This window comes from Rhinolophus ferrumequinum, chromosome 11 (genome assembly GCF_004115265.2).
Source record: "Rhinolophus ferrumequinum isolate MPI-CBG mRhiFer1 chromosome 11, mRhiFer1_v1.p, whole genome shotgun sequence".
Lineage (NCBI taxonomy): Eukaryota > Metazoa > Chordata > Mammalia > Chiroptera > Rhinolophidae > Rhinolophus > Rhinolophus ferrumequinum.
This window is the reverse complement of record NC_046294.1, coordinates 34,665,416-34,687,681: the sequence shown is the minus strand read 5'-3', so window position 1 is coordinate 34,687,681 and position 22,266 is coordinate 34,665,416. Positions and strand designations below refer to the sequence as shown.

The window sequence follows — 22,266 nt, the reverse complement described above, 5'->3', positions numbered from 1 at the left end:
TGCTGTGGCCAGCACCTGTGGACTGTGTGGTCCCTTGCAATACCAATTGTTACATGTGTTGAGATCACTAGCCCTTGTGTCTTGCACACCAGCCATTCCCAACTGTGGACATTTTTTCTCACAAACACCATGCTGTTTATTTCTTCTCATGGGAATGCTGTCCTCTCCTCTCTGCCTGTCTTAACTCTTACACATCCTTTGAGACTTGGCCCACGTCACCTCCTCCACGAGGCCTTCCCTGCCTGTCCCACGGCAGTGTTCATGGTTCCCTCTTAAATCTGACTCTGTTATGGTCCTTTTTGTGCTAAATGACACATATCTGTTTACCTTCCTGTCTTCTCCACCAGGGTGTGTGTTTCAAAAAGAGAGACTGAGCCCTTCTGTCATTCCCTCTCTAGTACGCACTGCCTAGAGGCCACATAGAGTTAATTGGAATGTCTCTGTGGCCCAGGAAAGGTGTTCTGGGGCCATCTCTTCATTTGGCTGTTTCAGGGCAAGCAGTCGGTGCTGATTCTGTATTTCTAAGGTGGTCTCTCCATTCTCTGCTGAGTTTCCTAAGGAATTTAGTATCTTCAAGTATCAAGATATCCTGGGTTCCCAGGACAGTGCTCAGCACACAGAATGCCCTCGATCCATGTGTGTGAAAGCCCACGTGACCTCACGAATGCCATTTTGGTAAATAGTATGCAGGCATTGTCACCACATCTCCATGACATGGATCTAACACTCTCTATCACACGAGGAAACTGAGGCTCAGAGGGATTCACTGGCTTGTCCAAAGTCACCATGTTAATAAGTCACAGAACTCCAAAAGCCAAATTTTGGTTAGCCTCTACCCTGCCCTCTACTTGCTTCCTTCCTGGAGCTGCATTTCAGAGACATCCATCCTATGCCAAGGATCTCGCCAGCTCACACTCCTTCACTGCCTTGAGGCCGGGTGACATAGCACAGGATGGGGACCACTGACCGAGAAGGAAGATTGGCCATGTGGACATAGTCGTCTTGGCCTCTGGGCTCTGTCCCAGCTGCTTCTGGGTCCCTGGACAGTCACAGCCGGCTCACTTCTCCCTCAGTGTCCTTCACCACCTCTCTTTTTCACAGCTCTATTTCCTCTCTTGTCAACAGACCTCTCAACAAAATGTTTTCCATCATTGCTGGCTATTTTTATCCCCTTATCGGAGTTATTTCCTTCGGTAAATAGCTTCCTGGGATGGGGTGGGCAACGTAACCCAGGCGCCAGCCAGTACTGCACCGGCAGGAGGTGTGGGGTGGGTGGGCATCTGGACGAGAGGGAAGAATTGAGCGCCGTGGGCCGGGCCTGGCCATTAAGGACTGCTTTTTGCTCTGATGGCAGCGGGGCAGCAGCAGCGAGATGCTCATTCATTCCCTATTTTAATATGTTAAAACCATTCTTTGAGAAGGCAGCATGTGTGCCGAGGGCCTCAGAAGGAGACAATCAGCAACAGGCCGCCCAAAATAGCCTCGAAATCAGCAGCATTTTGTTTTGCTTCAGGCTTTTCATGCCTGCAAGGGGAGGAAAGAAAGGATCCAGAGCATTTTCTGCTTTCAAACACACATCTATTCTACAATAAGACAAATGACTCCTATTCCTGCTATTAAATCTAGCAGAGTCCCCGCCTCACCCACCACCCCTTCTCCAAAGACCTCGCCAACATTTCCTTTTGTGGCTGCAACACTACATCTCCAGTGCAGCATACCTCTGCTTCCCCCCGGCAGCTTTTACAACTTGGGATTTTAATAAATTAACGCTGCGCGTGCTGCTACAGCTGCTATGCCAGCTTTCCAGAAGGTGCTGTGAGAGCCAGGCCTTCCTGGAGAGAAATGAGCCAGTAATTTGCTAGTGAAAGCCTGTTGGCCCCAGTCACAGGTTAAGCCAGGCCTTTGCAGAAACCCGGGGCTGCTCTGAGTGACGCCCATTGTCGTTTCGCTTCTAGCAGGGCTGCAGGACCCGCCTCAGCTTCTGCAGATTTACCTGGTAGCCAGGGAGGCAGCACGTGCCAGGGGGAGTCCCCAGAGAAGAGCAGAAGACCTGGACTCCAGTCCTAGCCCTGCCCTGAGTCACGGAGTGACCTTGTCCGGAGTGACCAGCGCCCTGAGACCCGTTCCTGGGGAATAAACTCTCAGAGCACGTGATACCTCTCCCTTGTGACGTGTTTATAATGAGAACCTAACGCTTATTTGTGGAATATTTGACCATCTAGATCATGGGTCTGCATGCTGGGGTTCACAGGTCGAATCTGGCCATACGCATTCATTTCCGTGTGGCCTATGGCTGCTTTCACAATACAGTGCCAGAGCGGAGGAGTTGCCATGCAGAGATTGGGTAGACCCCAAGACCTGAAATATTTACTTTCCGGATTTTACAGGAAAAGTTTGCCAACCCCTAGTCTAGATGGTGAATCGCAGGAGAGCAGAAACCATGTCCCCTCTGAGAGGTTGAGGGACACTCTCGAGATTGCTCAGCTAGTAAGTGGCCATAAAAGGCAATATGAGTGTGGGGGCCTCAACATCGAGGACTGCCAGGGAAGTTAGCAACTAAATGTGGGCAAGTAGAGTTTGAAATTGACAAAGGAATCCCTCCCATGAATAAAAGCCATCTGGTGCATAGGTGGGTGAGACTCGTGTCCAGCACAATGTTTCTGAGCGAGGGCTCTGTTCAGACAGACTCTCTACCATTTCCCAGCCATGTGATCTGGGGAAATCTCTGCGTCTCCCTGAGCCTCCGTTGCCTCAGTTGTACAATGGGTATAATAATACTTATTTTGGAGAACTGTTACGAGGATTTAGCACGATAATCTAAGTAAAATGCTGACTGACACAGTACCTGGCAAATATTGGGGACTCTCTCCAGGCCTGGTTCTCCTCACTAGTCATGCTTTTAAACTGATCTCCCACTGGTAATGACATGCCCTACCTTGACGTCTATCTGAATGCCCTCCCCAACGCGGCTTACATGGCTCGACAGAGAGAGAGAGTGAAGCCCTGGCATTGCGAGTGCCAAACAGAATGTCGAGGTTGAAGTATTTGAGAATCACTAGACCTGAGTTCAAATCTGCACCTTGCCACTCACCGAGCCATATAACCTTAAACAAGTTGATTGGCCTCCCCATGCCTCTCTTATCTGAAAGAAGACCCTTCCTTATAGGGTAGTATTAAGGATTAAATGCAATAATATGTCCTATGTATTTACGACGGGAGCTAGCACTCACCAGTAGTAACTAGTAAGCGCTTAGTTGTTACTTCCCTCCCAGAGGAGTTGGTTTAGATCGATTCCAGCTTTCCCCGAATTGTGACATTAGTAATGGTTAGTTTTGGGTGTCTCTAGGCCCCTCATGGACCACACTGTGGGGGGGAGAGGCTCTGAGAGGTCCTCTGTCCCGTCTCACTAAAGTGGAAATGTCTATAAAACCCAGAGGCACAGCACGCCAAACCAGCCTAGCTCCACTCCTGGCACGGGGACCAAACAGTGACTTTGAAAATGTGTGTTTTCCTGGATAAAACCTCTAATTGGACAATTGTAGGTCTTCTAGCTTTATGTAGACTTTATGACTTTGAAAGCTCTTAAGCTGGGGTGAGGGAAATTTTATGAATGGGATTTCTTTATTTCTATAGCAATCTGACTCATGCTGTTGACCCAGTTGGGGGCTGGGATTCCATTACTTGCTAATTTCTCTTTGCCAGGTGGTCCTTACTCTGCCAGCTCCCTCAGTGAGCCATAGCCAGGGGGCACTAAATCCCAGAAAAGGGTTTCTGGCTGTTTAAAAAATTGCCCTGGACCCTGATTGATTTCCCAGGCAAAGGAATACAGTGCTTGTGAGTTTCTCAGGGAAACTTTACAGTTTTCTCTTAAATTTTGAGAGCTTATTTTACCAGGATTTTTAAGTTCTCTTATAGAAAACTCTCCTGGTCTGCATTAAAGTCGTCTGGCTTAGAGACCTACTGGGGGCTGTCTCCAGATCTGGCTCCCCTCATTGGCCATACTTTTGAAGGTAGGCAACAGAGTCTGAGACAGTGTAGCAATAAGAGTGACTTCACTTAAAAATTGTGTTAGGGTATTGTAAGCCTCTATAACAAAAGGACCCTCAAATGTCCAAAGACTCAAACATAATAGAAATTTATTTCTTGTTCACAAAATCATCCAAGGCTGATATTTCTGGTCAGTGAGTGGCTCTCCTCCATGCAATGATTCAGGAATCCAGGCTCCTTCCATCTTATGACTTCACCATCTTCTCTAGAGCCTTGGACTAACCTGCATTTCGCCAACGGGAGGTGGAAAAACATGGAGAAGGTACAACTGCTTCATAAAAGCCTAGGCCTAGAAATAACTCTCATGACTTCTTACATTACCTTGGTGAGGTCATATGGCCACACCTAGAGGTAAGGGAGGCGGAGAACTAAAGTTGCTTGCTAGGAAGCCCCCTCACATGGACGACCAGATACTGTGGAAAGGAGAACATGCGTTTTAGTAGACAATTAGTAATAGTTGCTACAGAAAGGGAAATGTACCAAAACTGAGACCATAAAGGATTAAATAAATAAGGTGGCATTGGATCTAGCACCATAAGGGCCATCACTATCTTTGTCTGTGAATCCTGAGCCCTTAGAGCAGTGCCGAGTAAATGTTTGAATGAAAGGAATGAATGAATGAAAGAATGAATGAATATCCTACCAGTTCTATTTCTTTGTTCCCTGGCTTGGGTCACCTAATAGAAAGACCAGATCAGATTCCTGGTCAGTTGCTTCAGACCACATGGAGAGTGTACCTGTTGGGCCCGGAGTCCAAAGGTCAAATGTTCCCTCCAAAAGAATCTAGACACTTTTAGTTGCTTATCCAATTTACAAACTGCTTTCATTGAAGAGAGGAAGAATTACACAAATTCGGGACCAATCAAAATGATCTGGTGTGTGGATGTTATACTCAAGAATCCACAGGATTTCTGGTTAGAAGTTCCCGTAGGAGTCAGGTAGGCCCACAACCACAAATGTGACCTAGCTCACAAGCCATCCCACTTGGCAGTGGCTGCCTGGCCTTGGGTTCTGCAGGAAAGTGTGCTATGATTGATTAGCGATGTGTCCCACCGGCAAGGACAAGGACAATGGTAAGCCAAGACCCATGTCCTTGAGAGATCTTATTAAGTCTAAGATTCCTGTATGTTATATATAAGGGTGGTGCTCTGGGAGAAGTGGGGGCAACTGCCATTGGAAAATTAGTTTGGAAGGCCTGGAAAAGGAGGTGATTGGGACCAGGAGCTAAATAGATAGAACGAGGTGGACCAGTCAGAAGAGGACATGGTGAAGAATTCTTTTGGAAATTCAAGAAAGTTCAGGGCTAGGGACTAGTCAGCTATTACAACTACCTGAGAAAGAGAAAAGCAGAGGCAGAATACCCTGTGTGTGGTTTGAACTCTGAGACTGACATGCTTCCCGCTGGGCTTGGTCAACCTTCGAGGGGTGTTATCGGTCAAGTTGTGTCTCCCTAAAATTCCTATCTTGTAGTCCTAACTCCCAGTACCTTGGAATGTAACTGTATTTGGAGATCGGTTCTTTAAAGAGGTAATAAGGTTAAAATGAGGTCACTGGAGTGAGTCCTAATCTAATATGACTCTGGCATCCTTATAAGAAGAGGAGATTAGGACACAGAAGCAAGACTACGGGAAGACAGCGGGAGAAGACATCTACGAGCCAAGGTGAGAGGCCTCAGAAGAAACGAACGCTGCTGACACCTCGATCTTAGATTTCTGGCCTGCAGAATGGTGAGAAGACAACTTTCTGTTGTTTAAGCCACTCCGGTACTCGGTTATGGCAGCCCTCGCTAAGTAACACAGGGGAAATGAAGTCTGCTATTATTGCCTATGTTTCTGACCAGAGCATGTGTCAGAGGCAGTGCATGGACTCAGTGGGCATTGGGCCGTCGGCTGGAGGCTCTCCCGGGCCTCTAGGATGTCCTGGAGCTCAGAGCCCTGCAGGCCTCCCACGGTGACCTGGGCACAAGGGGCGCCATCCAGGCCATGCACACCTCAGTCGCACCACCTGGCCCCTCGTCTGTGCCTCCCTCTGCATGCTAGGGGGTGTCTACAGACACATGGTCGTGGCCCCCAACCTGGGGGAGCTCAGTCTGGAGGGAAACCAACAAGTCCTGTATTTCCTGGACCCTAAGATGACTTTGATTACAAAATACTTTATCAGTTCAATAACTGTGTTTCAGGAGGCATGCAATACTCCCAAATAAATGAGAAGCGTGGATTGTAGGAACTATCCTGATTTTAGTAAAAGAACAATGGGGCCGCCTGCGTGTCTTTGAATCAAGCAAATGGAGTCGATGGTGAGAGTACTGGGTGCTATGTGCCATGACAGGGAGGATGTGATTCTGCCTTGGGAGAGAGGTCGGGATCCTAGGGAAGGGATATGCCAGGCCAACAAGGCAGGAAGGGTGTTCCGGTAGAGGGAACAGCATGGCAAAGGAACAAGGTGTACCTCTCTGCAATAGCAACAGTATACATAGGAGAGCAGCTGGAGGTGGGGCTGGACAGCCCCCGTGCAGACTGTGAAGGGCCTGCAATGCCACGCCGAAAGCCTTCAACTTCACCTGGAGCAGAGGGTGGGAAATAAGGCTACAGGCCAAAAGAGAGCCCCAGCCCCGTTTAGAACAGGGGTCCCCGAAGCAGATCAGCCATCACAGCTTCGTCTCTTTCGTTGCTCCCAGCGTGGGAGTGCTGGTGCTTGGTAACCAAGGGATGATCTATTTAAAGCCACTTCTGATGTTCGGTGTGAGAAAGGCACACTGAAGGATGGAGAGGGAGAAAGGGGAGAGCGCGGCAGGAGGAAGAAGCCCTGAGGGGGAGTGGCTTTGCCCCTGAGCTCACTGTGGGGCTTGGGGAGTTCCTGCCTCTCTCTGGGTCTCACCTCCCTCAGTAGCTTGGAGTGGAAAATTGTGCAGACTCAGGAGCCAGCTACGGTTCATTGCTTATGAACGATGTGCATTGGTCAAATTCCTTAACCTCTGGACCTAAGTTTTCTCCTGTGTAAAATTGGATAATAATAGCACCTACCTCTTGGAGTTGCTGTGGTGACTAAATGAGATAATGCATATAAAACACTTTTAATAGTGTCTTGCACATGCAAAACACTCAAAATCAGCTCTTTTAAAAACTTATAATGATGATGGTGGTGATGATTGTGTTGGACTAGCTTAACAGGTTTTAAGCCTTAAACCATCGAACCTTTCTTCTAAGCTATTTGGAACTCCAGTGTGTCCGAAAAGTCACACTGAGCTCTTCTGCCTGAAGCAGATTAAGACCCTGAGCCCAGGCCCTCAGTATTGCCCGCCCCAGGGCTGTCTCCCAGCCCACCTGGGCACCTCTACAGAACCCTTAGGCTCCAGAAAACCCAGGTCCAAAGCAGGTGTCCCAGAGAGTCTCTAAGGTCCCTCTCAGCTGCTGCTTTTAATCCGAGTCTTCCTTCTGAAGCCTGAGTATACATCTGCAAAAGCTGCCCTTTACCACTCAAACTCCATTTTCCGAAAACATCGGCAGAGCCAGGCCCCAGGGACAACCTGGCAAAGGCAAACCGAGGTGGGCAGCAGAGGTAAAGAAGTATTCAAGCGGCAACCCTGACTGCAAAGACCCACAGGCAACAAATGCCACCTCCACATGTTACGTCAATCGATGTTTAGTTAAGGAATTTTACATGTTGTGATCCATTCCACTGTCCCTCTAAGTCACCTTAGCTCCTCCAAAGCTTGAGCCAAGACTTATCTTCAAGATAGGCCTTTTTAAAAGGTCCCCTGTGTCAGCCACAGTTGTTCTGTCCGTCAGCCTTGTCACAGTTTTATTAGTTGGGCTTCTTTTATCTCTATGTGAAGACAGACATACTGATGACACACTTCAAAAAGAATTCCACCGAAGTCTTTGGAATCTAGTTTCTTCAAATAATTCATGTTAGGGCTCTGGAAGTTGAACTGTAGAAAGCACATTGCTATCTCGGCCAACAATCTAAAATGTATTGTTATTCTTTCACACATTTCTAATATTATGGTTGTGTTCCATCCAATTTCCACTCACGTCCTTAGCAAAAAGGTACAGGTCTCGTTGTCATCACAGCAATAAGTTTGGGAGTCTGTGATGGAAACATAACCTGTGTCTCAATGCAGCCCCATTAAGAATTTCTGGGCACCAGGATCAATGGTGCCCATTCTCAGGAATGGGGTTTCAGGGGTGGCCCGTTAGCTCAGTTGCTTAGAGCGTGTTGCCAGTAGCACCAAGGCTGCCGGTTCAATCCCCGCATGGGCCACTGTGAGCCGCACCCTCCTTGAAAAAAAAGAAAGAATGAGGCTTCACCTCCACATTTTTAAAGATAAGTTATGCAGAGGTGACTGGCTCCACTGGTCACAACCCAGGTGGTTTCTCATCCTTTTGCCTCCAGATGGTTGGCAGTGCCATTGCCCTGTGAGCGGTGAGCCATGGTTGTCTCTCTTCTCCACTAAGGGACTGTGTCTTGTTCTTTTACCTCCAATCCCTAGCTCAGGTGCCCAATACATTGATATTAGGGCGATCGAATGGAATTTAATATGAACACCTCCATGTGGCTGACTCCAAGCTGCGTTCAATGATGACCCAAACAGACCCGGATCCTGACTGCACAGAAGCTATTTTCAGGGAGGGAAGATAAATAAGCACACGAATGATAGGGTTTGTGACTTATTGTGGAAAGATAAAATTCCAAAGCCCAGGATAACTGTTGTGGGGCGTAGCACCCACAAGAGGCAGGTGTTTTCCTTCAGGATCTGCTAGCACTGGGCCTTGAGAGGGCCCTGGAAAACGTTATCTCGGGGTCCTGAAATGGAAGGGCTCCTTGCTGCCAGGGACCTCAGAACCCACTGTGGACCTCTGCCCAGCTTTTTCAGTGCAAATGGAGGGCTGGCCCCTCATTGTGTACACTGTTTTCATTGCGTGTGCACTTTCGACATCAGCCTTTCAGCTTCCACAGCAGACATTGGGGGCCACAGTGAGCAAAAGCTGGGAGAACGAGTCTAATCCCCAGCCTGTGGTCCAGAGCCCATCTTCATTGACCGCCCTCTGCTTTTCCTTAATTTGCATCTGCCTTTAGGCACATGCCAGCTGCTTCAGCCACCTTGGGCTTGTCACTGTTCTCCAAGTACTCTTGTCCCTGAACGATCAGGTTCTCTCTGCTTGGAATGTCTTTTCCTGCACCACTACCCTCCTTACACCTACTGAGCTTCTATTCATTCTTCAAAACAATCCCAAATGCCACCTCCTCCAGGAAGCCCTCCTAAATCTCCTCAGTTGGAATATTTTTTCACTCCTTTCTCCCCTGTGCTCCCATAGAACTTCTGCTTGGATTTGAGTTAAATCTCTTCCCTCACTATGTTATAAGCTCAATGAAGGGGAAGATTTTTATCTTACTGGTCTTCGTACCTGCATGTATGTGAGAAGTCCATGGATTTTGGCTTCAATTCCTAAGTCTTTCTGGATATGTGAACTTAGATAAGTTATCTAATGTGTCTGAGTCTTAGTATTCCAGTCTGTAAACTGGAGGTAAAGAAAACCTTTTCTCACTAGCTTATTGTGAGTATCAGATAAGATGACTTATATGAAGGAATCAATGAAATCGTAATAATGAGAGCTACCATTGATTAAGTGCTGTTCACTTAGGCATTGAGCTAAACTTTTTCCGAGTAGCTCATTGAAAACATAGATTTGCAGGAAGTTATAAAACAGTACAGAGAAATCCCTTGTATCCTTCACCCAGTGTTCTCCAATGGTTACATCTTACATAGTTATAATACAGTCATAGTACGGGAAACTGACATTGGTATGATGATGTGTGAGTATAGTTCTGTCATTTTATCACTTGTTTATATTTGTGTAACCACCACCACAATCAACATACAGATCTATTTTACCTCCACAAAGATCACCATTATGCTACTCCTTTACAGTAACACCCTTCCTTCTCTCTTCTACGATCCTTAACTCCTGGCAACAATTGGTATGTTTTCCATCTGCACACATTTGTCATTTCAATCGTGTTATCTAAATGGGATGACACAGTATATGACCTAGAATATCTTTTCACATACTTATGTGCCATTGGAATGTTTTTCACTCAGCGCAATCCATCCAAGTTGTGGTGTGTGTCAAGAGTTCATTCCTTTGTTGTTGCTGGCTAATATTCCATGGTATGCATGTACCATGGTTTAACCATTGAAGGAGATTAGGTTATTTCCAGCGTGGGGCTATTGCAAATAAAGCTGCTAGAAACATTCATGTATAGGTTTTTATGCACATATCTTCATTTCTCTGGGATAAATGCCCAAGAGTACAATTGTTGGCTTATATAGTAAGTGCATGTTTAATTTTTTAAGAAAGAGTCAACTGTTCCCCAGAGTGGCTGTATCATTTTACATTCCCACCAGCAACATATGAGTAATCAGCTTCTCCACATCTTCACCAGCATTTGGTGTTATCACTATTTTTTTTTTAAGCTGTTCTAATAGGTGCATAGTAATATAGCATCATGGTCTTACTTTGCATGTCCCTGATAGCTAGTGATGTGGAATATCTTTTCACAGACTTATTTGCCATCTGTATATCCTCTTTGTTAAAATATCTTTTCATGTTATTTGCCCATTTTCTAATTGGAAATTTTTTTGTTTGTTCGGTTTTTTAATTGAGGTATAATTCACATAAAACATTAGTTTCGGGTATACATGCTGATTCGATATTTGTACATATTGTGAAATGGTATGTACGTGTAAGTCGAGTTAACATCCATCACCATACAGAGCTACAGAATGTTTTTTTCTTGTGATGAGAACTTTTTAGATCTACTCTCTTGGCAACTTTTAAATATGCAGTACAATGTTTTTAACTCTAGTCACCATGCTGAATGTCATATCCCTATGACTTATTTCATAACCGGAAGTTTGTACCTTTTGACTCCCTTCACTCATTCATTCCACCCACTCCATCATCCCCCGCTTCTGGCAATCACCAATCTGTTCTCTGTATCTGTGAGCTTGGTTTTTTTGTTGTTTTGTTTGGGGATTTTTAGATTCCACATGTAAATGAGATTTTACAGCGTTTGTCTTTCTCTGTCTGACTTACCTAACTTAGCATGATGTCCTCTAGGTCCATCTATGTTGTTGCAAATGGTAGGATCTCCTTCTTTTTTATGGCTGAGTAGTAGTTCATTGTGCATCACATTTTCTTTATCCATTCATCTGATGATGAACACTTAGATTGTTTCCATATCTTGGTTATTGTAAATAATGCTGCCGTGACCATGAGGGTGCATATATCTTTCAAATTAGTGTGTTCATTTTCTTTGGATAAATACCCAGGCGCAGAATTGCTGGGTCGTGTGGTATTTCTATTTTTAATTCTTTGAGGAATTTCGTACTGTTTTCCATAATGGCTATACTTGTATTATTCATTTTATAAGTGTAGACTTGTGCAAATCCTTTATACATGTTAGATATGAGTCCTTTGTCAGATATGTGGTGTACACCATTGGCTCATGTAATCCTTGTACCAACCCAAGAAGAGGCTATTATCCCAATTTACTAGGTTAGGCAGGTGAGGCACTGAGAAGTTGAGGCACAAGCCTTAGGACATACCTCTATCTGCCTGGAAGTCCTGGTGAACCTGCTAGAAGTGCTCCTTCTTTTCACACACATCCTACCTGACTCTTGTGCCACAGGTGTGATAAACAGCTGGCCCATTTCCACCACAGGAATGCTTTTTAAGGAAGGGATTTCTCCCCGCCGACCCTTTCCAGGGTGCTGGGAGGCAGCCTGCTGTCATGGGAAGCACAGGGCCCAGAGTTGGAATGTCAAGTGCTAGTCCCGATCTGGCAATGAAGAGTGTGGAAACTGGGTGCTTTCCTTCCCTGGACTGCCCATGCCCACGTCTGTAAAGTGAGAGTGATAATAGAAGGTAACTGGCAGGGGGTTGTGCGGGTTAAATGGAGTGCAGAGGTTGAGAACGAGGCTTTAGTAACACATGGGTTCAGAATTGATTTCTCTCCTTTCTAGCTATATGACCTTGAGCAAGCTGCTTAACTTATCTAAGCCTCAGTTTCCTTATCTGGGAAATGGGACAATCACAGTTCCTACTTTATAGGGTTGGTATGAAGATTAAATGAAAGGGTGCATATAAAACATTTACACAGATCCTATCTCGAGATGAACACAATTCATACAAACTAACGTTTATTGAGCACTTACTTTGTGCCAGAATTTGCTTATCTTAGTTGAGTTCATCCAAAATGAGATGAGGCACCAAGGCAAGGATATAGGTGTAAGAAGTTTGTTTGGGGGGGATCCCAGGAAGCAGTGCGAGAGGGGAACGGAGACCGGGAGCGGGAGTTAATTCCGTGGACAACTGATGCTCAGTCCACCTGGGCACCCTCTGAGAGACTGCTGGGGACACAGCTCAGGATCGTTGCGTGGGGGGGTCAGGAGGCTGTGGTTTACGGACCATCTCCCAGTTCTCAGAGGCCGAGGGGCACTCCTGGGCATTAATTCTACCACCCTTCACCTGCCCTGCAGTTGGGCTAAGCATATTCCCCGTGGGAATATTCTTAGGAGACTCAGGAAACTGATGGTGGGTACAGGAAAACTGAGCTATCTCCAAGTGAGGTAGGATCTGCCAGCAATTTCTGGGTGCAGGCCGGGATTGTGTCTTGTGAGACCAAAGAATGGAAACACGGACCCAGGAGAGACAAAGAGCTGTAAAGGAAGATAGTTTATTAAAAGCAGGAGAAGAGTTTGCAGCTCCCAAGTGGGAGGGGGTACCCGAAACTGGGAAGCCCACTAGCTAAGGCAAAAGCCTTTTACTTTTATACTTTCCCTTGCCTGCTTGGCGAAGGGGGCTGGAGCCTTCCAATGGAATTCATCTATTAGGTTTGTTCTGTTTGTCCATCCTGAAGGAATTCATGAAATAACCAAATCCTGTCTACTAGATCTGCTCCTTTGTTTGGCTAAAAGGGATCTGAAATAATTTATTAACCTCAAGGCATATTCTCCTATCTCTGTCCTGGAGTGAAGGAGACAGTCCAGAACCTGGAGTTTCAGGATATGGCTGCTGTTTTGTTTATTCCACCAGGGACCCCCCTGTCTACCTAGCAACATGCTAACTAACCTGTCTCAATCCCCCGTCTGAAGACATAACCCTAATGGCAGTTAGGGGTGATGACCGCTCTGGCTACTTCAGGCTGAGGAGGGACGTAGACAGAGACCGGCAGCTAGGGCTTGTCCAGAGGTCTGTCTAAGGGTCCCTGGTAGATGAGCAGATCCAGAGGAGGTTTTGTTGCTTTGGAGGCCGTTGTAGCCAGCTAGCGAGTGGTCCACAAGCAGAAATGCACTGTAGGCAACAGCAAGAGAGAATTCCTATAATAATGAATAAGAGAAATATGAGAAAGGCTTCTTTAAGTCCTGCTAATCTAGGAAACCAGGAAATAAGGAAAGATAAATTTAAGCCAAAGAATCCTGTCTGTTGTGTAATATTGGAAACTATGTTATGGATTTGTTGTACCTTATCTTCTATTAAATGAGAATTATCAGAAAGATTGAAGCAGCATAATCCTTTAAAATGTTCACATCTTTGATTGTGTTTGAGGAGTAGGTAGTCTATGGCAGCTCGGTTCTCAAGAACTGCTTCTCTGACTTGTCCTAACTCTGGGCCCATTGGCGTGTATAGCCTGCCAAGTGGCATTTAGGGCCTTTGCCATTGAATAAGCAATGTGGCCAATCTCATTTAAGGCTACGGTCATAGCAGATACTACAAAGGGATAAGGACATATATACCTAGTGGGGCTGAATAAATGTATATCGATGTTATAGCTGGAGTCCAGAGTAAGTTTATTATGATGTTTAACCTGATGAGGCTTTGGGGGTCAGAAGACAGTTAATCCCCCGAGAGAGCAGGGTCCCTCGGTGCTGTAAGCTGGGAGGTTATCTTCCCACAAAGGAGAAACCATCTAGCTGGCAATTTGATATGTGCATTAGAACTCATTGAGGTGGTAGAGCTATGGTTTAAACTGTTACCACCTGAAAGATTAAAGCACTGGTTGGAGCCGCTAGTGAAATTAACATATTGATTAGCCGGAGTTATGGCTTTTTCCTTTACTCAGTTCTAGTGTTTGGGTGAGAGCTATTAGCTCAGCCAGTTGAGTGCTGGCCCCAGAGGGAAGGCTTGTATGCTCTAAGATATTATGTAAAGTTACGACAGTATATCCAGCCTTTCGTATGCTGTATTCTACAGAAGGGCTCCCATCAGTAAAATGTGTCCAATCTGGATTGTCTAGGGGTGTGTCTCGTAAATCTGGTCTAGCAGCATAGGTTTGTAGTAAAACGTGCTGGCCGTTATGTATCAGCTCTTCTCCCGCCTCAGGGAGGAATGTGGCTGGATTGAGAGAAGAACAGTTCCATGTTTGAGCCATCAGACCTTCCAGTAAAAGAGCTTGATACTACAGGAGGTGGCTATCTATGAGCCAGTGACTATTGTCAGTATTTAAAAGTCCTTGAATGTGATGGGGAACAAAGATGGTTAAGTCTTGTCCCATTGTGAGCTTGGTGGCTTCAGGAACCAGAAGGGCAGCCACAGCTATGGCCGGGAGGCAAGCTGGCCAGCCGTGAGCTACGAGGTCTAGTTCCTTACTTGAATAGCCTGCTGGTTGTTGTGAGGGTCCCCTGGCTTGCGTTAGGACTCCCAAAGCCATTCTCTTTCTGTTATATATAAATGAAAGGATTTTCCTGTAGGAAGGCTTAAGGCTGGGGCACTTAACAGTGCTTGTTTTAAAAGGCTAAAATCTTGTTCTTACTGTGAGCTCCAAAGTAGCAGATGAGTATTTGCATTTGAGTATCTTTAATTGATAGAGGGGATGGGCCATTTCTCTGTATCCTGGGATCCACAGGCGTCAGTAGCTGGTAATGCCTAGGAAGCCCCTTAATTGTTTCAGGTTCCTAGGTAGGGGATACGTGGAGATGGGACGAATTCTGTCCTCCCCTAGGCCCCTAGTCTCTTCAGAGATCATTAGCCTAGTATTTGACAGAAGTCGGACACATTTGGGCTTTGGCCTTGGAAACCTTGTAACCCTCAGAGGCTAGAAAATTTAAAAGGGCAGCAGTGCCTTGGCTAATGAGGTCTTCAGATGGAGCACACAATAAAAAATCATCAACATATTGTAAAAGTACAGCTGCTATAGGAAAAATCTGTTAGGTCCTTAGAGAGGTCCTATACAAAAAGGTGTGGACTATCTCTAAACCCCTGTGGGAGGACTGTCCAGGTGAGCTGTGAAATCTGGCTTTCAGGGTGGTCCTCTCAAAGGCAAAGAGATACTGTGAGTCAGGGTGCATGGGAATACAGAAAAAGGCATCTTTTAAATATAACACGGTGACCATCTGGCACTTTCAGGTATTTGGGTTAGGAGAGTGTAAGCATTGGGACTATAGAGTGTGTAGGAATAACTGCCTCATTGATGGCCCGGAGGTCTTGAACTAATCTTCACTCTCCATTGGGTTGGGAACCCCTAAGATGGGGGTCTTGCAGGGCTGTTGCCTTCTCTCAGGAGCCCTGTCATTTGAGACCGTTAATGATACGGATTAGTGCTTTCGTGCCTCGGGCTTCAGAGGGTATTGTTTCCGGCAAGGAAATAAAGTGGGTCCTTCAGAGGAATGTGGACTGGAGCAGCTGTTATGGCGCAACCAGTTGTCCCTTGTGATGCCCAGACATCAGAGTTGATGTTGGTTTCTACAACTGGGAAGCAGCTAGGAATACTTCCAGGGGCTAGGAGAACAATAGTTCCCATTGCCGTCATAACGTCTCTTCCTAATAGAGGAGTAGGGCTTTCTGGCAAGATTAAGAATAAGTGGGAGAACCTTAGGTCACCCCATATGCAGCCTAAGGGCTGGGAAAAATATTTAGTAATTGGCTTGCCCGTGACTCCACAGACTGTAACATGTTGATTGGAGAGCATCCCTGGATTGGAGAGGAGGACAGAGAATGTGGCTCCTGTGTCTAGAAGGAAATCAATAGGTTTTCCTTCTACTTCTAGGGTTACCCGGGGCTTGGGGGTCCCAATGGTTAGATGGGACGAGGGAGCCACTGGTAGAAGCCCCGGGCCCCTTCAGTCCCAAGTGGGAGTCTGACTGAGTGAGGCTGGCCTCAGGAGTGGAGGCCTCCGGGGACAGTCTGACTTCCGGTGATCCCCCTCACAGATGGGACAGGGCCGCAGAGGTCTCCGAGTTGGCTCTGGTGGCTGTGGGCATTCCCTTCGCCAGTGACCAGACTGTCCACATTGGTGGCAGTCGGACCTTTCCCCGGGTACCCTGTAAGGCAGCCACTAGTACTTCTGTCTTTTTTCTTATTTTCCTTTCCTGGTCCTGGGCTTCTTCTTGGTCCTGATTGTAAAAGACGGTGTTGGCCACCTTGAGTAACTGGTCCAAGGTGCCTTCAGGACCGATAGCCAATTTTTGTAATTTCCTGTGGATACCTGGGGCAGCCTGGGTTATCAATTTGTCTTTTAAAAGAATTTCCCCTGTGGGGGTGTCTGGCCCTATCGGAGTATGTTTAATTAAGGGCTTCCTGAGCCTGTCTAAAAAGGCTGAAGGATTTTCTTCCGAATTCTGGCTAATAGAAGATAGTTTTGAATAATTGATGGGTTTGGCCCTTGCTCTCCTCAGTCCCTCTAAAAAGCATGCCAGAAAGTGTCTTCTCTGCCAGTGTCCCATGGCTGTATCAGGATCCAATGGTGGATCATCAGTGGGTACTGCCTGCTTCCCTGTAGGGAAGGTTCCCAAGTGGAATCCGTCCTGCCTGGTCCTCGTCATATGGTAGGAACTGATCTCCAAACTTTTCGGCAGCTTGCAAGGCTGCTTGTCTTTCAGAACTAGTGAGAGTCTGATTCAGGATTAACATAACATCTTTCCAAGAGAGCTCAAAGACCTGAGTTAAATTTTGGAAAGCTTCTATGTATTTGTCAGCGTCATCTGAAAACTTCCCTAGATCTCCCTTTATTTGTCTGAGATCTTGTAAGGAAAAAGGGACTTGAACCCTGGCAGACCCAAATTCTCCTCCTGGCACCTCTTGTAAAGGAAGGAGATGTACTCTATACTGGGGCGCTTTTGATTTACTCCAAGCTGGGGTGCTTTTGTACAGGAGGTCCTGGGTACGGAGGACAATTAGAAGGAGCCAGGGCAGGAACCAGCTCCACAGGAAGAGCAGGACATAAGGTTTTAGGACGATCCCTTGACTGGGTGTTTTTTGAAGGGACCTCCTCAGGAGAGGAGGATCCTGCTGGAGGTTCCTTTAGAGGAGTCCCTTTAGGAGGAGTCTCCTTAGGAGGAGTCCCTTATATGGGGTCACCTTAGGAGGAGGGAGGCAAGAGATGACCACCACAAGATCCAGGTCAACTCTACATTTCTTACAGAGACCTGGATTGTCCCTCAGGGTGAAAAAAGCCTGAACATGTGGAACTTCTGACCATTTGCCCTCCTGTCTGCAAAACAGGTCTAGCTGCATGGTAGTGTTGTAATTACTACTTCCCTCAGAAGGCCAAGTCTCCCCATCTTCCAATGTTATTTAGGCCAAACTTCTGAACGAAAGAAAACCAGGCACCGCTTCTTCAAAGTCTGAGGATCAAATTTGTCCCAATGTTTCAAGATGCAATTCAGGGGGGTGAAGGCACCTAAGGGCTGATTGCCCGGCTGAAAGGGAGGAAGAACAAAACGGTGTCCCTTTGCAATTCATCTCCCACAACTTATTCTAGGGCATCCCCCAGAAAACGTGGGCCGCAGATATCGCGCGACTGGTTCGGTGGGTGGGGAGACACAGTGTGCCAGGATTAGTCGTGCTTACCTGGGCCCGTGCCTCCGGTGGGCGCCTACCCAGATCTGTGTGTGTGTGTCCTCACCTGAATGTCTGGTGCTGGCCCACAGGCCGATAAAGGCTGTGGTCAGTAATGAGGTGCTTTAAGGTAGAGGGGTGTATGTCCTGACTCTGGGCATCACAAAAATTGATGGCACGATTAATATAATAGTGGCCTTCTAAATAAAGATATTTAAGGAGAGACTGTATCAAGGTCTGTAAAGAAGGCATGCGATCTTGGCAGAAAGGTGATGGGGGAAGTTTTGATTCCCAATAGGCAAAAAGAGGAAAAGGAAGCCCTGAAAGGCTCAGATAAAGCTTCCTCCTTAAGGTAAAGTGAGTCTGGAATATATCGCCCTTCCCTGGGAATTTTGTCAGGTGGCTGACAAAAGCAGAGGTGTAAGAGGAAAATGGTGAGGTATTGGGATTCCATGGGTGGAGTCCCCGATGAGTCTGGGCTGCCCAACAATTATTGAAGAATCGACAACAGGTGGAGAGATCACAAAAACAACAGAGAGATTTGGGGTGGAGATGAGGACACTTCCATCTGCGCTTCAATAAAGTTTGGAGGAGATCCCGAGAGGATGGTATGAGAGGGAGTGCTAAATGCCAGTATATCTTATCCCGAGTGACAAGAGATGTCCTATAGAGGCAGTGGTCCATGTTCTTACCTTAAGATGTCTGGAGGTCGGCAGGGAGCATTGCGGAGGAGGTCTTGTAAGGAAGACACCCCAGACCAGTGTCTCAAAAGCTGAGGAGAGACAATGAAAGGATGAAAGAACAGCAGAGACAAAGGAGTCATCCTGCTGGCACCCTCACAGGCAGTTGGGCTGGGAAGGGACCAGAGGGACCTTTGGGACCCACCGTTGAGTAGCTACAACCAGGATCCTTCAGTTGTCCGCAAAGGCCCACAGTCCTGGCCACGCGCCAGTATTTAGTCTCCTTGTGGAAAGGAAAAAGGCAGCAGAAGGATACGAGAAAATAGCAGAGAGTGGGGGAGGGAAGCCTCCAAACGGCACCCTTATGGGCAGTCAGGCTGGGGGAAGACCCAGGGAGCCTTTGGGCCACACCGCAGAGTAGCTATGCTCAGAATCCCGCAATTGCTGCCAAGGGCCATTCACCTCAACCGTGCCGTCTTTGGGCTTTTCTCCACCTGAGAGAGAAAGCAAGAGAAAAGGCAGTTGGACTGTGGCCGACATTCCTCCAGCTCAGTGACAGAGAGGATCAACCAGAGCCCTTCTGAAAAGGCTTTACCTTTGTGGCTTAAGGTCGGCAGCCGTGCTAGTCACTTTTAAGTGGCTGACGGAGGCCCAGTATTTGTGTGACAGGAGACAGAGACAAAAAAATGATGAAGGCCCATAGGGTGGGCAAGTAGAAAGGCACAAATAATATTTACCTCTCCTTCAATCCCGGACACGAGCCCCCACATGATGTAGGATCTGCCGGCAGTTTCTGGGTGTAGGCTGGGATCATGTCTCGTGAGACTGAAGAATGGACACATGGACCCAGAGGAGGCAAAGATTGTAAAGGAAGACAGTTTATTAGAGGCAGGAGAAGAGGTCGCAGCTCCCGACCGGGAGGGGGTACCCGAAACTGGGAAGCCCACTAGCTAAGGCAAAAGCCTTTTACTTTTATACTTTCCCCTGCCTGCTTGGGAAAAGGGGCTGGAGCCTTCCAATGGAATTCATCTATCAGGTTTGTCCTGTTTGCCCATGCTGAAGGGATTCACGAAATAACCAATTCCTGTCTACTAGATCTGCTCCTTTGTGTGGCCAAAAGGGATTTGAGACAATTTATTAACCTCAAGGCGTATTCACATGTCTTTGTCCTGGAGTGAAGGAGACAGTCCAGAACCTGGAGTTTCAGGCTATGGCTGCTTTTTTGTTTATTCCACCGAGGACCCCCCTGTCTACCTAGCAACATGTTAACTAACCTGTCTCACAAGGAGACAGGAGTGGGTGCTGCCAGCCTCCGCTATACTGCTTTAAGCACTTAAAACATTAACTCATTTAATCTCTACAACAACTCTATGAAATGGGCATGGTTTTCTATCCCCATTACAGCCTAGCTCCCAAACACTCACACACACAGATTAAAGACATGAAACTGCCACGGAACGACACTCATCCTTGCTCTGTGTTGTGCATTCTGAAATTTTCTGGGGTTTTTTTTATCGTGTTATTTTTAAAATGCTATTTGTCACCCACTAAACTGTTTTCATAACCCAGTAATGGGCTGTAATCCACAGTTTGGGAAAAGTCAGTGCTGTAACATTCTATTTACTAGGACAATGTGGATGATGGCAATGATGTCATAGGACTGGCATCAGGCCTGGTACCCAGAAGGTGCCTGGAGAATGTTGGTTTCCTTGCTTGCCCTTCTTGGCAAAGCAGAGCGCTAGAGGGGCTGCCTCTCTGGCAGACAGGCCTGGGCGGGTCCCAGCGCGTCCCTGCTCTGACCCAGACTTGCCCGGTGGGGTCTGCTCAGCCTCCTCCCTGGGTAAGGGCACCATCTTGGGCTGTGACCCTGACGTCACCAGCTCCCCAGAAGCTAGCCCCTCCTTGGGGGGTGAGGTTATGCCCTGTCCCTACGACGCTGTCACTTCCTTCCCCTGCGTCTTTCTGAGTGAGGATTGTTCCTCTAATCAGGGTGGAGACGCAGCTCATGACAAGCTGGTGAGGCAACGGCTCTGTGCTCCAGGCCCGAGACAGGCTGTCTGGGAGCTTGGCCAGCCTCTCACTGCCCTGGACACCGCGGCAGTGGCCTCACAGTGGAGCCAGCCTGCTGGGTTTGTTTGCCCTCTTCCCGAGGGACACAGGCAGACAGGCACTCTGCTGAGACTTCCGCTACTTCCACTATTGCAAAAACCCTGCCATGCCCAGACGATGAGTTTCATCAACATTCAGTGCTGCTTCCGAAAGCATCTAAGCAACATCTATTAATAATAACTGGCACGTATTGAGAGTTTATGCCCTAAACACTATGCTAAATGCTTCATATGCAACATGTTGCGTAGGCTTTATAGCAAGGCCCCGAGATAGGCATGACTGTCCCCGCGCTACAGATGCAGAAACTGAGGCATGGAATGTTTTGGCAATTTGACAAACTCATCAGGCAGTGACAGCCCGCTGATTGCATACCTGCGTCACATCACAATGTTGCTTACAAGGAAGTGACCCAAAGTTCTGCCTTCCTCTGGGTTCCAACCCTGGATTCACTCTGTACAATAGCCAGGTGAGTTCCGCAGGTGATGTCACCTCTTTGAGCCAAGTTGCCCTCATCCATAAAGCAGTTCCTAATGGGACCTCCTCCTCCTTCCGAAGGCTGTTCGGAGGACTACATGAAATCGTGTGTATAATAGAATGCGTAGCCCAAGAGCTCCCGACACACTAAAGGTGCTCAATAAATCGATGTGTGAACGAGCCAATTCAGCTCGTTTCCTACTCATTTGACAGTGCTCCACAGCCATTTCCCACAGGCATGATGTCACCATCTTGACGGGCATGGCTGTCAATCTAGAAACTTCCACGTGCTCCTGGGCTTCTCACACTTGGGCCTCGTCTCGCCTCACTGCCAAGCCACACTGACTTCCCCAGACAGAAATTCCATGACTGCTCTCTCTTAGAGGAGTATGAAGAAGCCGTTTTTTCCCTCCAGCCACAGAACCCTCCACCCCGGACAAGGGGAATACAATAGTCCAGTGGCGGCTGCAAAGCCTGGCGCGGAAATCCTCATTAGCTGCAGTTTAATTGCTGCCTACAGTATAGGTTTTTAATAATAGTAAGTCCCAATTAGTTGTTTGTCACTTCAGAAATAATGACTGATACTGCCCCTGTGTCTTCGTTTTAATTCCTGTTTCATTCCTAAGCGGCCGGGGTCTAAACAAGTGAGCAGTTTTAGCTGAAAAAGTTGGGGTGCATGAGTGGTGTTTGCATAGTACAGTGGGTTTAGCTGGGGTGCGTGTGTCTGTCTGAGAGGAGGAGTGGCAATGGCCATTCCTCACCCCTGAAGCCTCCTCTGCAGCGAAAAGCTTGGGGCCTTATCTTGAGCCAAGAATGAAGATGGGGTTCTCCTGTCAAGGGCACGTGGGCCTGAGACCTGCTACCCACCACACAGACAGACCACAGAGCTGCTGGCCTCCAGCTGTGAGCCCAGCCGGTGACAGCCCCTCCTCTGCCCTGGGGTTCCAGGCTCCAGGTACGACCACGACAGCAGTAGGAACAGCCGGATGCCGAGCTGCATTCAGGTGTTAGAAGGGCCTGTGCCATTTCGCTGTGAGGGCAGAGCCCCAGTCTCAGCCACACTTCTGATCTGCAGTCGAACGGGGACTTTTGACCACAGTGGAGAGAATTGGGGA

At 47.4% G+C, this 22,266-nt stretch overlaps 1 protein-coding gene and 1 non-coding gene across 2 annotated transcripts in view; one reads left to right on the top strand and one right to left on the bottom strand.

Moving 5' to 3' along the window:
* NAV2 (neuron navigator 2) overlaps nucleotides 1–22,266 on the top strand; it is a 702,045-nt gene that overhangs the window by 213,893 nt on the left and 465,886 nt on the right. The window lies entirely within an intron of this gene.
* On the bottom strand, nucleotides 8,092–8,228 carry LOC117031364 (small nucleolar RNA SNORA1). The gene has a single exon (XR_004424512.1). It is a non-coding gene; the product is annotated as a small nucleolar RNA SNORA1 (small nucleolar RNA).